Source organism: Procambarus clarkii, chromosome 2, assembly GCF_040958095.1.
Source record: "Procambarus clarkii isolate CNS0578487 chromosome 2, FALCON_Pclarkii_2.0, whole genome shotgun sequence".
NCBI classification, from domain to species: domain Eukaryota; kingdom Metazoa; phylum Arthropoda; class Malacostraca; order Decapoda; family Cambaridae; genus Procambarus; species Procambarus clarkii.
The window spans coordinates 16,687,004-16,701,464 of record NC_091151.1 but is presented as its reverse complement, the minus strand read 5'-3'; the positions used below and the strand labels follow the sequence as shown (position 1 = coordinate 16,701,464).

At 38.7% G+C, this 14,461-nt stretch overlaps 1 protein-coding gene across 1 annotated transcript in view; it reads left to right on the top strand.

The window, feature by feature from the left end:
* LOC138366947 (uncharacterized) overlaps window positions 1–14,461 on the top strand; it is an 85,471-nt gene that overhangs the window by 9,983 nt on the left and 61,027 nt on the right. The window lies entirely within an intron of this gene.

Below are 14,461 nucleotides of genomic sequence, written 5' to 3'. Positions count from 1 at the left end.
TATGAAATAGTGTATCAATGGTGAACATTACACAAACTCTTAATAAGATATACAATGATCCCAAGTCCGTAGGTGAGTTTGGTGGCATTTTAAAATTGTATAAGGCTGCAAAGAAAACAATCCCTGAATTAACTATAAAAGATGTGAAAGACTATTTAAAAACGTCTAATGCATATACCTTACATCTATTAAAAAAACGTAAATTTAAACAAAGACGTATCTTAGCACCTAGACCTAAAGCTTTCTTTACCAGTGACTTGGCTGATATGACATTGTTAGCTAAGCACAACAATGATATTAAATATTTATTAGTTTGTGTTGATATATTTTCAAGGTTTGCACATGTAGTTCCACTATCCACTAAATCAGGTCAGAGTGTAAGTGAAGCCATGAAAGCTATTATGAATTTATATTTACGTTAATTTATATACTTCGATAGCAATTTGTATAATGATAAGTGGACTGTATTTCTGCAATAATCTCTTAATCTCACAAATCGATCCTCTACACATTAGGGGGGGGTTATTAAATTAATATATATGCAGCCAATCAAACTACAGTAACTACATACATTGAAAAGGTTCCTTATCTTATAGTACAGCAGGTTAGTCCACCAGGTATAACTAGGGTGTAGACACCAAATTATCCTCTTTGAGGTAGCTTCTATCACCCAGTAACTGGTGCACATAATCTTGCATCCTCGTGTTGACCTGTCAAAAGTGCGCTAGCTGTGAAGCCAGAATCCTATATATGACAAGCTATATCAGAGAAAACACTATACAGTACATGGAACATTAAAGACCTGGCTTAATTACCTTTAGTTTGAGGCTTCCACGTGATCTAACCGGGTCACCCTATATCCTGACATTAATGGCCATAAATGAATGATAAACGGGTTTCGGATAGACACTTAACTTGAATTTGTAGACAGCGTGTTGACAATGGTACACCTTTGGGTTCCATAACACTACGTCCAAGTAAATTTAACAGGAGCCGAATTTGCTCCCGTGTGAGCCTCTGGTCTCAGTATAAACAATGGCTGTTTAACACTCCATACTATTGACGTTACTGGCCGACATTGTCCAGATATGATAGGAGCTAAATTTGCTCCACACGTCTCGGAGGTGACACAACAATGGCTCCCTCCTTCCTCCCTCTGACGCCTGGCTTACATTGTCCACATTTCAGAAAGTGATAGAAGGGTCACATTTATTCTACTTTAATATTGATAATTAAGTTAATTTATATAAGATGTTTTTATGATGGTAAAGTCCAAAGACTAATGTATTTAAGAACAATTCCCAGCAGAATAGCTGGTGAATTATAGTAGTATGTGGTGATGATACCCCGTTTTCTATAGACGGTAATTCCACTACAAGTTACGTTTTCTATGGGTAACTTGTTTATACAATACAGCTATTATCTGTATGATTATTAAATGGTGTCGGATTTTCCGACATAATTCCCCAGGGGCTGCTCACGGGTCGAAGTCCTCTTTAGAACAGACGAACACCGATACTCCTCCTTCGAATTATTAGATTAATTTGATGTTAGCAGTTAGTAATCACACATTTGTGTGTCTGTTCGTACAGGACGGATGTCCCGTACTAGAGTTGCAGGGGTTAGAAGTCTAATGCGATTTCATTTCCCTGTCAACTCTTGAAAGGCTAATATTCAAGCCTAATTACATATTATTTAACCCAGAAGACTGGATGTGATCAAGTACTACAGTCAAGTATGATTCAGGGACTGCAATGAGATCAGTGACATCAGATATAACTTGAAGTTTGTTCAGGTAACTGGTCACTGATATATAAACACTGAGGCCCATGGAATACATCTTGATTAAATAATAAATGTATCAAATCAGTCATCAGATTTATTGGGGTTTAATTTAATTAATTGATTCAGAGGATTGAATAGCTCATCATTAAAGTAAAGTATAGTTCTGAGACTGCAGTGGGTTCAGTGACATTGGTCGCAGTGACTTGTAGCTGTTTTAGGCTACTGTTCACTGATTTGCCACTGAGGCCTCATGAACTCATCTTCAGCTTTAAATGATGATACTAACATCAACCTCTGTTGGTATAGTCAGCTGTAATCTCCTTAGTATAATGCTACTGGAGAAATATAATCAGCTGACAAATTTAGATCTCTACTGGTATTGTTTATCTGCAGGCATAGGTCTCCCCAGGCTTGATACTGGACCTGAGAGTAATTTACCTCCTGCAGAGTTTAACATGGTTATACCCTGATATTTAGTAGGGCTACCGATGAATCGATGACAATAGTCTGTCCCTACAAGGAGACCGAAGTCGGTGAGGTGATCAGACTTAATATTATCTGCCAATTTTATTCCTCTATTTCTCAGGAATTTGGCTGTTGCTCTCAGACCTTGAACTTGTAGGTCTACTGGTAATTTGTCCACCACAATGGCTTGTACTCGACAGACGTACCTGCCTAAACGTACTGATGGTTGTACCACCTGGTAGACTTGAGGTCCTGCATCTGTTACAAACCCTGAGATGTTGAATGACATCTGGGCTACAGGCCTTAATTGTAATTCATCTGCCAGCTTTTTAGTGATATATGTTCTCTGGGATCCTTGGTCAAACAACCCACGGGTATGGACCTTGGCCCTCTTATTCAGGATGGTAATTTGGGCAGTAGGCAAAGTCGTATTACCTTTAGACTTTGCCGATTGGACACTCTTTGTTGGTTGCACCTTGCAGTACTGTACTGTGGTGGGAATGCTATCTTCCACCTTGGGGTTTGGAGACGTTGTTTTGGTGTCTCTGCACAATGCTGCATGGTGCTGACCTTTGTTACACCTATTACAGGTGTGTAATTGGGTATCACAGTCCTGGATGTTATGTTTCCTGAGGCACCTCGTGCAATGTTGCAAATCTTTGAGTCGCTCAACACGGGCGTCACTATCAGGAAAATTAGAGCAGTGGTATATTGAATGTTTCTCATTGCAGAACAAACATGTTCCATAGCTTCCAGTACCCTTTGGTGTCACGTTCTTGGGTGACACAGTAACTATAGGCTTGGAGGGTCCCACTGCATATACGCCCACACTGCCACTGTTCCACTTTGGTGTTAAATTATATTGTCTAGATTGATTTGGAGTACCTTTGGTACTCTGTGGTTTACTATTATTGGTTTCTGAGGGTTTACTTGGTGGTTTTAATTTGTCATGTGTTCGTAATTGATGAACTACTGACTTTAAACCTTCAGATATTTCATTCATGGATAAGATGCTTTTATTGTAATGAGCACTCATTTGTCTCAATATGTCCCTAGGTATTTTCTCCTGGACAATTATTTTCAAGACCCACTCAGCCCCGTTTGTATCTGCTGTCAGGCTGAGGGCATTGATCAATGATTCTACCTCCAGCTTGAAGACTTGGAGTGAATCAGCTGAAGCCTCCGGTGGGGGTAAATGCAACAGCTCATGAACTAAATGTGATGTTCTTACTTCTGGATCAGCATAATTATCCTTGAGGAGTTTTACTGCCAGATCATAGCCGTCATAAGTTAATCTCAGATGGGATACTACTGTTTTAGCCTCACCTGATAATTGACCTTGCAAATAAGAGAATTTACTACTCCTAGGTAAAGATTGTTTTGAGTCTACAAGGTCAACGAATTTGTTCCAAAATTCGTCCCAATCTTCCTCATCTTTTCCTGAGAAAGTGGGTAAATTAATTGGAGGGAGTCGAGCTTCTGCTTGACTCGTATTAGATGCAACTGTTGTTGTTGTTGCTGTTGCCTTGTTCTGGGCAATTAATTTGACATAAGGCTGTAACGTGGCCTGAGTGTGATCTTCATAATTCGCTAGATCAACCATAATGTCGTCTATTTCTGTTTCTGATAAATTGGTGTTGGCAAGTTCAGCCACATATGTTGCTATTTGACATTTGATTTGCTCAAATTTACCTGCAGCTGCTTGATAATAGCTTTCCAGGTCAGCATAATCAACTTGAGATTGTTGTGACAAATCTTCACATTTCTTGATCTGTCTTGTTAAGTGGCCTTTAAGACCTGCAAGGGTTCTTTTCATTCTCCCTGCATTATCCATACTGGCTAGTTGGTGAAGCCTTGTGGGGCTTGTACTTGGGCTGCTCATAATACTGAACAAGCTCTAATGGTAGCCTAGGGTAAATTCTGAACTCACTAGGCAATAATCCTACCTCTAGTAGAGGTTAGCACTTAAAATTAATACACATTATATATATACAATCATACACACTAATGATTTGAGTGATAAACCAGTGTCACTGGAAGTACCTTTAGGTTAGCTCTTCTATATCACCCTAGGATGGAATTGACACTAATTAATCACTCAAAGGTGTAATGATCATAAGTAAATTATTATATATACAACTCAATTCGAGTTGATAAAAATTACACCCAAAATAGGGTCTACACCATTCATTAATGGTGTTAAGTTGTTGAATATAGTACAACTGACTATGGTAATAATGGGACTAGGATGAACGATAATAGTTCAACTAGTCAATGGTAATATCCTACCCTGTTGTGGGTTGGCAATTAGTAAATATTATACTGTGAACACTAGTGCAATATATTAAATAATTCTCTATTTTGGAGAAATAATATACACAATTATTGATAATAGCCTCTTAATTAGCCTCTATGAAACTTCTAATATTATCTAGAAGTATTAAATATTATTAGTGACCTCGCGAAATAAACTCCACAAAATTCGTAGATAATCTCTCGCGAAATGTAACACCACGAAATCCGTGAACAATCTCGCAACACAGTCACTAATTTGGCTGGCTTCTATATTAGCGCTGTCATTTCACAGAATAACACACCACCAAATTTCTGTGGGTGTGCATGAAACCGCTGACTAAGCTGAACTCGGCTGAGGGAGGCTACTGAGCTCCCACGAGGCTTCGCCGCTGTCTTTGACTGGCTTTGTTTAAATCACACTGCACTAGTATATTTAATGAATCCACTGGTTAACTGGTTCATCCGGTACTAAGATGACCAAATGTGGGTTCAAAGGATCAAATAATCCGTCATCCGGTTCGAAGATGACCAAATAATGTGGGAACCGACCTGTGAGATTTATATTTATTTAATTTATATGAATTTATATTTACGTTAATTTATATACTTCGATAGCAATTTGTATAATGATAAGTGGACTGTATTTCTGCAATAATCTCTTAATCTCACAAATCGATCCTCTACACATTAGGGGGGGTTATTAAATTAATATATATGCAGCCAATCAAACTACAGTAACTACATACATTGAAAAGGTTCCTTATCTTATAGTACAGCAGGTTAGTCCACCAGGTATAACTAGGGTGTAGACACCAAATTATCCTCTTTGAGGTAGCTTCTATCACCCAGTAACTGGTGCACATAATCTTGCATCCTCGTGTTGACCTGTCAAAAGTGCGCTAGCTGTGAAGCCAGAATCCTATATATGACAAGCTATATCAGAGAAAACACTATACAGTACATGGAACATTAAAGACCTGGCTTAATTACCTTTAGTTTGAGGCTTCCACGTGATCTAACCGGGTCACCCTATATCCTGACATTAATGGCCATAAATGAATGATAAACGGGTTTCGGATAGACACTTAACTTGAATTTGTAGACAGCGTGTTGACAATGGTACACCTTTGGGTTCCATAACACTACGTCCAAGTAAATTTAACAGGAGCCGAATTTGCTCCCGTGTGAGCCTCTGGTCTCAGTATAAACAATGGCTGTTTAACACTCCATACTATTGACGTTACTGGCCGACATTGTCCAGATATGATAGGAGCTAAATTTGCTCCACACGTCTCGGAGGTGACACAACAATGGCTCCCTCCTTCCTCCCTCTGACGCCTGGCTTACATTGTCCACATTTCAGAAAGTGATAGAAGGGTCACATTTATTCTACTTTAATATTGATAATTAAGTTAATTTATATAAGATGTTTTTATGATGGTAAAGTCCAAAGACTAATGTATTTAAGAACAATTCCCAGCAGAATAGCTGGTGAATTATAATAGTATGTGGTGATGATATCCCGTTTTCTATAGACGGTAATTCCACTACAAGTTACGTTTTCTATGGGTAACTTGTTTATACAATACAGCTATTATCTGTATGATTATTAAATGGTGTCGGATTTTCCGACAGCTATTCTGGATTTACCTTCATCAAAAGGTGTAAGGAAGCTTAACACTGATAAGGGCGGTGAATTCTATAATAAATATATGAAACGATTGTTAGACAGTAAAAACATTGATCTGTACAGTGTATTTTCTCAGGAAACTAAAGCCAGCATTGCAGAGAGATTTATAAGAACATTGAAAACTAAGATATATAAATATTTAACGGCTTATAACACCTTAACCTATATAAATGTTTTACCTGATATGGTTAAAACGTATAATAGAACACCACATAGAGGATTAAAGGGGAAAATACCTATTGATGTACATGCTTTATCTTCGCCTCAAGATGTGACTAGGCAATTTAAGCTCATGTATAAAGGAGAGCAGCAGACTAAGCCAAGCATCAGTAATCATCTGTCTGTAGGAGATACAGTACAGCTTGCCTTATCTAATCGTATTTCAAAGTTCAAAAGAGGTTTTCATCAACAGAACACTAAGGAAATATTTACAATTGCTCAAATTGATACTAAACAACCCGTGCCTTTATATTATCTAAAGGACTTAAATAATAGACTTATAGAAGGCGGATTTTATAGAGAGGAGTTGACTCCCACCTACTTGTCAGATACATTTGAAATTGAGAGAATTATAAGTAAACGTAAAGTTGGTAATACTACTTTATATAAAGTTAGATACGTCGGTTACGACAGTTCATTTGATCAGTGGGTGAATTCAGATGACGTGAAGAAACTATGAAGAAGCAGCCCTTAGTTAGCAAGTATCGTGGATTTATTGAACTATTAGCTAGATTAAGTTATAATTCTAGGAAAAAGTTAATTAAGACTCTTAAAAAGGAACATATACTTTGCTTATCGGAAATATTTAATAATTTCTTAAAAAATAAAATTGAAGTTGGGAAGCCTATTTTAAAGAGACTTTCTAAATATAGAGCTCTACTCCATACACTCCATAGACTTATAGAAGGCGGATTTTATAGAGAGGAGTTGACTCCCACCTACTTGTCAGATACATTTGAAATTGAGAGAATTATAAGTAAACGTAAAGTTGGTAATACTACTTTATATAAAGTTAGATACGTCGGTTACGACAGTTCATTTGATCAGTGGGTGAATTCAGATGACGTGAAGAAACTATGAAGAAGCAGCCCTTAGTTAGCAAGTATCGTGGATTTATTGAACTATTAGCTAGATTAAGTTATAATTCTAGGAAAAAGTTAATTAAGACTCTTAAAAAGGAACATATACTTTGCTTATCGGAAATATTTAATAATTTCTTAAAAAATAAAATTGAAGTTGGGAAGCCTATTTTAAAGAGACTTTCTAAATATAGAGCTCTACTCCATACATTAGCCTGTAAGAAGAAGGCTATTTCACTCAAGAAAGACATATTAACAAGTAAAAGAGGAGGTAATTTATTGGGCATTTTACTTCCCATAGCTATAAATTTTATTTCAAGGCTATTTAATAAGGAATAATGAAAGAATTCTATCGTGTACCACGAAAAGCTATTGATCAACAGAAGCCTACGGCAGTAAGTGTTGAGAAGCCTACGACGACAGTGAGAACAAATCCTGTTATACAACACTTGATAGACTTAAGATTAAAGCTTAAGGATTATGATTTTGCTGTCTCCTTGTTAAATTATTTTAATACATCTGGACTTGTAAAGTGGGATGAGGAAGGGAACATTACATCGCCAGTTACTGGGATCAATATTGTTGATGATGTTATAGGCAGGATGTGCACTCCGAAATTGTTATTCCCAGAAGATAAATTGCCCATAGCCAAGTTGTTTTTTTCTTTGACCTCTACACCTAGGAATTTATTTAGAAATGTAGATGCGAAAAATCAAGTGTTTTCTCCTCCGAGTTTGAAGAGGAAGTTCAAGGCTGGAGATGAAGGAGAGTCTACCTGGATACCATATTAAGGTGAGTTTCTGTTTATTTTTATCATTTACTATTAGTCTACAGGATGGATAGTTACGTTATATATGCAGTGAGTAACTCTGATACTGATGTATTTAAAAACTATGCTCCCAATGCTTTTGAAAATAGATTACATAATCAGCTGCCTTTAGACCCGAATAAAGCTTATGAAGTGCGCCTGAAGAATATATTCCTGCCTCCATCTTATTTCGCTGTTAGGAGGAATGACCCGGAAAGTTTTATTTCAGTTCAACTTCTAGTGTCTAATCAAAATTTATCTGATTTGAGTACGGTGAATACATCTTTCACTTAAAAGTCGGATATTTTAGCCAGTGATAATTGCATAGAGCTAATGACTATTTTAAATAGAGAAATTTCTACTATATTTTCAAAAAGTTCACTGAGTTTTATAGGATCCGTACTTAATTATAATTTCCCAGATCACGGGGACGTTTATATGAAATATGATTCGAGTATTAATCGAATTAAGTTTAATGCAGCATTTAGCGAGAAGTTGTTAAAATTATTTATTACAAAGGATGGAAAATTAGTTGTTCGAATTTCTTTATCTTTCTGTCGAAATATATGTAAAGTTATTGGAGCTGAAGTAGGTAAAGCCTATGATATTTTTTTTATGAATAAACTACCTAATAACAGGTTATTTGTACAAGATACATGCTATTATCATCCTAGGCCGGGAGGCCGTATAGATTTCTTGTGTGTATATTGTGATAAGGTGCAGCCCACCATGTTTGGTAATCAGATTGTAAATATCTTGGATGTTGTTTCGTTTCAAAGTAATGTAACACACAGGAAATTATATAAACCTTTAAATACGACTAATATTGATGGCATCAGTATTAGATTAACAGATCAAGATGGGGAGCGTGTATATTTTGAAAAGGATGGATGTACGATTTTAGTATTACATATTAGACCCGTTGATATATAATGGCGTGAGTAGAGGGAGTTTATCATTCTCTCTTGGCCTGTTTAAACATGAGGGTCGGGTTTGTACCGCTGTCTGTTGACGAGGTAGGGCGATTTATCGCTCCTCGAGGGAAGAGAGGTGGAGCACTGGGCGATATTACTGTTTTTGATAGAAGACATTTAAGAGGAGGTGGAATATTAAGTTTCTTAACTGGTCTAGCTCGTAGAGCAACTCCTTTCCTATTAAAAACTATCATGCCAGCAGCATTGACAATGGGACAGAATGTTTTGCAGGATATAAATGCAGGCCAAGGTACTTTGAAAGATTCAATTAGAAAACGCGGTATGGAAACATTGAAAAGTATAGGTCCTAAATTGATAGCAGGTGGCCGAATAACGAAAAGAAAAACGAAAAGACCTGCCTATATAAAGAAAATGGATAGATATAAAGACGTGTTTTCATAAAAACAGTACTAGTTGTATGCTAGACGCAGACATGATGAGTGTAAATGCTCCTAGTGCAGCTTTGCAAGTTCCTTTAGAAAATTATACAGCTGCTATAAGCGATGGCTTTCCTAAAGTTAATCCGCATAGAATGGTTGAAAGTACAATATTTTCAAGACAGACACAGGATATTTTACCTGTGAATTCAAGTATTAACAATAAATTTAAAGACTCTTATATTGAATTCCGTATCCCAGGAGTTAAGGGGCAATTTATTGATCTTTCGAGCTTGACGCTAGAACTGATGGTTGAATTAACGGGACCTGACGGAATTACGGCTTTAGCGGATATTAAAAATGCATCAATAGTCAATGGTTTGTCCCAGACAATGTTTAAAGCTGTAACTGTTTATTTAAATGAGCAAGTGGTGGAAACTAATTCACTATTTTCATATTTATCATATGTAAAGCTAATGACAACGCTTTCTGAATGTAAAGCTGAAAGATTTAAAGAACTGACGTATTTCTATAATGATGTTTTTCCTGAAAAATATGATGTAGATTATTTTAAGAATGCCTCAGAAGACCTTAAATCTAGATTTGTAAAGTTAAAAACTGAGGGAGTAAATTGTTGCTTTAAACTGCTATTGGACATTACAACTTTGAGCGAATATCTTTTGGATGGAATTGATATTCGTTTGAGATTAGAACTTAACAGTGATCCGTGGGTTATAAACAGTATTGAATCTGGATACAAGTTTAACATAAAACTAGCTAGAATGTGGATTGATCGGATAACTCCATTCGCATCTGGATTGGAGGCCATTAATAGAGCTCTGGCTGAACAAAATATGCCAGTTACATATACGTTTGATAAGACACTCCACAAGACGTTCATTCTTGGTAATGGGCAGCAGAGATTAAGTATTGACCAGCCATGGGGGAGCATTATCCCAGATAAATTATTTATTATGATGATGGATATGGAAGCAATATCAGGAGCGTATACACTTAATCCACTTTATTTTGATCACTGCGATTTATCTAATGTATATATTACACGTGATGGGACAAACTTATTTAATATAACTTGCAAGTTCCCGAATAAATGTTCGAAACTATACTACGAGACTCAAAATACAGTAGGCTTTAATGCTTGCAATATCTTGACATATAATTCATTTATAAAAGGAAGAACGTTACTGGCATTTAGACTAACGCCTGAGGAATTGAGAGATACCCTTCCTATAGAGGCTTCGGGCAACCTGAGAATTACATTAGAATTTGCTGTTCCAGTGAAATCAAATAAAGTTATTATTTTATTCGGAAATACAACGGAAGTATTGAGAATTTATTCCGATAGGCGAGTTGTGTGTGATACAAGAGCATGAACTGCAAACAAATTAATACGGCATTGAACAATATGAAGGGTAGTAAAGCTAAATATATTGGATGCTATTTAGCGACGGATATGTATAGAATAATGAAGCAAATACGGGATAGGCCGATTATGTTTATAATAAATACATTAGGAAGAGACTCTAAGGAAGTAATGGGTCACTGGATTGCTGTATATAAATCTAAACGGAAAATAGTTATACTCGATTCATATGGAATAAATGTGTATTCGCCCTACATTTCGGAGTTTTTAAATTATTATAAAGACTGTGATGTATACACGTTTACAGAGCGAGTTCCTAATTTAAATACTTACGTATGCGGGCTATATGCGATGTTTTTCTGTTACCATCTTTCAAACAAGGATCTAAAAACTGCATTAAAGCTATTTGAAACTAGTTTTACTTATGGAGAATATATGCAGAATGATAGGAACGTAATAAGGCTATCTTATGCTTTATTTAAAAATATGCCGAGCTGCTATGAAACGCTGTGTTATGATAAGAGCGATATTTGTTGGAAAATGTGCTTGGAGACGACTGGCTGAATGAGGCTATAACAAATTATCTAACGGAAAATGGTGAGTACATTTGTTTCGAGGTTTTATGTGTCTGATAAATATTGTACATGTGTAAACGCTATCTGAAACTGTTATTCTTTATTTACAGAGATGAAGAGTGAATAGGACGGATATTATACAAGCGGATTGAGGAGCGAGCTTCTTAGAACTTCGGGCTAAATGAATCGTTTATTATAAATTGTGTAAACTAAGAATTAGATGACTAAATAAATTATAAATAAATAAATAAGTTTTATTAACGCCTAATGTATATATATAAATTATTACGGTGGCGAACGCTGACAATGACTGGTAGATGACAGGGCAGGTAATCAGGTGATGATTGCCTCGGGCAGATAGCCTGGAGCAGGTAGCTGGGGCCAGCTTAGATAGTCTCGGAGGCAGATTCAGTAATAAAGGTTACATTGAGATGCTTCGGTTGATTTGTATAAAACTAACTGGTTAATGAAAAAAGGAACAAAACATTATGATGTAAGAAAATTAGGAAGAGAGAATAATATGAAGAGGAGAGAGAGAGAGAGAGAGGGTGGAGGGACGGTCCAGATATTATGGAGAAGATAAGATAAGATAAGATAAGAGGCGACCTACACGAAGCGTCAGGCTGGCTGGCATAAGGTAAATAAAGGTGACGCGAGAGATTGTGAGGTAAGGGGGGGAGGGAGGGGGTGTGAGGTACGAGCGGGAGAGGCAGGGGAGGGAAAACCCTGGCTCCCACAGACGATTTTTTCCCTTTGGACCTGAAAACCATGGCTCACACAGACGAATTTTGTAAGTTGAAAACAGGTAAAATATGTCCGTAGAGTTCTCCTGGAAATGCTGGCTCTTAAACGCGAATTTGAATTTCTCCCATAAGACCTTTAACAAACTTCTAAGACTCGGAAATTATTTTCATCATAAGAACTTTAACAACTTCTAAAATCTGTGACTGACAAATTTACCTGAAAACCCTGACATGCTACAGGGGAATTTCTAAATTCACCTGAAAACCCCGACACGCTACAGGGGAATTTCTAAATTCACCTGAAAACCCCGACACGCTACAGGGGAATTTTCTCCCAGAAAAAAATATTCCCCTGTGGCGTGTCATCCCTACTACTCTAACCTACCCCCAACCTGTCCTAACCTACCCCCAACCTGTCCTAACCTACCCCCAACCTGTCCTAACCTACCCCCAACCTGTCCTAACCTACCCCCAACCTGTCCTAACCTAACCCCAACCTGTCCTAACCTACCCCCAACCTGTCCTAACCTACCCCCAACCTGTCCTAACCTAACCCCAACCTGTCCTAACCTTAACATAACTAAGGTTAAATCCAATAAGATTGTTGGACCAAAATAATGTGTCTAAACAAATATTGTTGAATAATAAACATGATTGGAGAGGATGTAACAAGGGGGTTATTAATACAGTATTAATACAGTACAAAGGACATAAACTAGACGAATAGAACAGTTTAGCATTTATAATGTTAGAACATTTATGGAAATATATGAGTTTATGAGGATTGAGCTCTTAGGATGCCAGATGTACGATTCATATATGTGAAGTTATGACTTTTTGTGGGGAGAAATTTTGGTTAAACTTAGCATATTATAAATGAAGTTCTAAACATATCTTGGACAAAAACATGAACTTTTTGCCATGATCTTATCGTCCTCTTAGATTTCCATCTCCTCACCTCTATCTTGCCTACATCATCCCTCTTGCCACCCTTATCTCGATTCCTTATCCTGATCCCTTCCCAGGCCTAGATAGTTGTGGTAACTTGGCGCTTTCCCCCCTGATAGTTCCCTTCCCTTCATGACAATGGGCGTGATAATGGACCAAAACGTCGTCGTCCCTTCACTTTCTAGAGTGTGGTTTGGTCAACACTTTCCAGTCACGTTAGACTCATCACCTGTATAACTAGGACAATATTGTGCAATATTGTGTATTGATTGACCAAGATGTGTGTGATTGTGTTTGTACAAATTACACAATTATCATAACTGCTGTATTCATTGTGCAGGTGATTGTCAACGTTATGTATTGACAGTATTTTGTACAAGTTGTGTGATTGTATTTGTGTATTGTTTATATTGAGTATTGGATGTGGTGGTGGCTGGCAGTGACGTGTGGTGGAGGTGGTGGTTGGCAGTGACGTGTGGTGGTGGTGGTGGCTGGCAGTGACGTGTGGTGGTGGTGGTGGCTGGCAGTGACGTGTGGTGGTGGTGGTGGCTGGCAGTGACGTGTGGTGGTGGTGGTGGTTGGCAGTGACGTGTGGTGGTGGTGGTGGCTGGCAGTGACGTGTGGTGGTGGTGGTGGCTGGCAGTGACGTGTGGTGGTGGTGGTGGCTGGCAGTGACGTGTGGTGGTGGTGGTGGTTGGCAGTGACGTGTGGTGGTGGTGGTGGCTGGCAGTGACGTGTGGTGGTGGTGGTGGCTGGCAGTGACGTGTGGTGGTGGTGGTGGCTGGCAGTGACGTGTGGTGGTGGTGGTGGCTAGCAGTGACGTGTGGTGGTGGTGGTGGCTGGCAGTGACGTGTGGTGGTGGTGGCTGGCAGTGACGTGTGGTGGTGGTGGCTGGCAGTGACGTGTGGTGGTGGTGGTGGCTGGCAGTGACGTGTGGTGGTGGTGGTGGCTGGCAGTGACGTGTGGTGGTGGTGGTGGCTGGCAGTGACGTGTGGTGGTGGTGGTGGCTGGCAGTGACGTGTGGTGGTGGTGGTGGCTGGCAGTGACGTGTGGTGGTGGTGGTGGCTGGCAGTGACGTGTGGTGGTGGTGGTGGCTGGCAGTGACGTGTGGTGGTGGTGGTGGCTGGCAGTGACGTGTGGTGGTGGTGGCTGGCAGTGACGTGTGGTGGTGGTGGTGGCTGGCAGTGACGTGTGATGGTGGTGGTGGCTGGCAGTGACGTGTGGTGGTGGTGGCTGGCAGTGACGTGTGATGGTGGTGGTGGCTGGCAGTGACGTGTGGTGGTGGTGGCTGGCAGTGACGTGTGGTGGTGGTGGTGGCTGGCAGTGACGTGTGATGGT